The 2500-nt window shown below is 30.4% G+C and overlaps 1 non-coding gene and 1 pseudogene across 1 annotated transcript in view; both read left to right on the top strand.

Annotated features, from left to right (window-relative positions):
- Positions 1-159: 159 nt before the first annotated feature.
- LOC129252592 (5.8S ribosomal RNA) lies at positions 160-340 on the top strand (annotated as a pseudogene).
- Positions 341-785: 445 nt separating this feature from the next.
- Positions 786-2500, top strand: part of LOC129252588 (large subunit ribosomal RNA) — a 3987-nt gene continuing 2272 nt past the window's right edge. Inside the window, exon 1 of the ribosomal RNA XR_008583528.1 lies at positions 786-2500. This exon is cut by the window's right edge and continues 2272 nt beyond it. This is a non-coding gene — a ribosomal RNA (large subunit ribosomal RNA).

Below are 2500 nucleotides of genomic sequence, written 5' to 3'. Positions count from 1 at the left end.
TTCGCAACTTAATAAAAATGTTTAGAGTTAAATATATTTGATATATATTATTGAAAGAAAATCAATTTATATATTATTAATATTATTTAATTTTACTCTTTCAATTAATATATGCAAAAAAAAATTGACATTTGTTATAAATAAAAATAAATAAAAAAATACTCTAAGCGGTGGATCACTTGGCTCATGGGTCGATGAAGAACGCAGCAAACTGTGCGTCATCGTGTGAACTGCAGGACACATGAACATCGACATTTTGAACGCATATCGCAGTCCATGCTGTTATGTACATTAAATTCAATTTTAAAGTACTGCTTGGACTACATATGGTTGAGGGTTGTAAGACTATGCTAAATAAGTTGCTTATTCTTTTATAAAAATAATTGAATTTAAGCAAATGTGTATATTATTGGATTTTAAATAATTCATAATATTAATAGCAAAAAAAATAAAGATATATAATGAATTTTATTTATTATATATTCTTTAAAAAAAAAATCCTCTCAAATAAAATGAAATGATGAAAATATTGAATCTAAGTATTCTTTACAAAAAATTTTCATATTATTTATATATATATATATAAAATAATAATTTATATATGTAATTAAAAGGAGGAATGTCTAGCATAAAAATTAAATTTTTTATTCTAGGATTGCCTCATTTTACATTATTATTATTTTTATATATTTACAATATATAAAAGGAGAAAAGAAAAATAGAGATGAAAAGATGATATAATTTTTTTTATTAAATTGTGAGAAGATAAAAAAAGAATATTAAAACAACCTCAACTCATATGGGATTACCCCCTGAATTTAAGCATATTAATGAGGGGAGGAAAAGAAACTAACAAGGATTTTCTTAGTAGCGGCGAGCGAAAAGAAAATAGTTCAGCACTAAGTCACTTTGTCTATATGTCAAATGTGAGATGCAGTGTATGGAATATCTTAATATCTAGTATGAGAAATTAACGATTTAAGTCCTTCTTAAATGAGGCCATTTACCCATAGAGGGTGCCAGGCCCGTATAACGTTAATGATTACTAGAAAGATATTTCCAAAGAGTCGTGTTGCTTGATAGTGCAGCACTAAGTGGGTGGTAAACTCCATCTAAAACTAAATATAACCATGAGACCGATAGTAAACAAGTACCGTGAGGGAAAGTTGAAAAGAACTCTGAATAGAGAGTTAAATAGTACGTGAAACTGCTTAGAGGTTAAGCCCGATGAACCTGAATATCCATTATGAAAAATTCATCATTAAATAATTAAAAAAATAATGTGCATTTTTTTCATATAAGGACATTGTAATCTATTAACATAATAAAGTATTTATCAAAAGAATCATTGGTGATATTAAGTTTATTTAAATTAATTTGCTTTTTAAGCATATTAACATAAAATAAATACTAATGATTTGATAAAGTGTTGATAGATTTTATTATATATAATGCTAAAATTCATTTTTTGAATTTTACAAAAAATTTAATATCTATGATATTAATATTTATTTGTATGCATTTATATGATTAACAATGCGAAAGATTCAGGATACCTTCGGGACCCGTCTTGAAACACGGACCAAGGAGTCTAACATATGTGCAAGTCATTGAGTTATATTAAACTTAATGGCATAATTAACTTAACTTAAATATAATGGGATTAATTTTTAGTCTATTTTTTAATAAATAGTCAATTAATTCAATCCCGGGGCGTTCCATATAGTTATGTATAATGATAATTTATTATTATTTATACCTCTAACTGGAGCGTACCTTGAGCATATATGCTGTGACCCGAAAGATGGTGAACTATACTTGATCAGGTTGAAGTCAGGGGAAACCCTGATGGAAGACCGAAACAGTTCTGACGTGCAAATCGATTGTCAGAATTGAGTATAGGGGCGAAAGACCAATCGAACCATCTAGTAGCTGGTTCCCTCCGAAGTTTCCCTCAGGATAGCTGGTGCATTTAAAAATTATATAAAATAATCTTATCTGGTAAAGCGAATGATTAGAGGCCTTAGGGTCGAAACGATTTTAACCTATTCTCAAACTTTAAATGGGTAAGAACCTCACCTTTCTTGATATGAAGGTTGAGGTTATGATATAATGTGCCCAGTGGGCCACTTTTGGTAAGCAGAACTGGCGCTGTGGGATGAACCAAACGTAATGTTACGGTGCCTAAATTAACAACTCATGCAGATACCATGAAAGGCGTTGGTTGCTTAAAACAGCAGGACGGTGGACATGGAAGTCGTAATCCGCTAAGGAGTGTGTAACAACTCACCTGCCGAAGCAACTAGCCCTTAAAATGGATGGCGCTTAAGTTGTATACCTATACATTACCGCTAAAGTAGATGATTTATAAAACAATTTCGATTGATTTATAAATTTTGAAACTTTAGTGAGTAGGAGGGTACAATAGTGTGCTTAGAAGTGTTTGGCGTAAGCCTGCATGGAGCCGCTATTGGTACAGATCTTGGTGGTAGTAGCAAAT

Source organism: Anastrepha obliqua, unplaced genomic scaffold, assembly GCF_027943255.1.
Source record: "Anastrepha obliqua isolate idAnaObli1 unplaced genomic scaffold, idAnaObli1_1.0 ptg000279l, whole genome shotgun sequence".
NCBI classification, from domain to species: domain Eukaryota; kingdom Metazoa; phylum Arthropoda; class Insecta; order Diptera; family Tephritidae; genus Anastrepha; species Anastrepha obliqua.
This window is presented reverse-complemented; position numbering and strand designations above follow the sequence as displayed.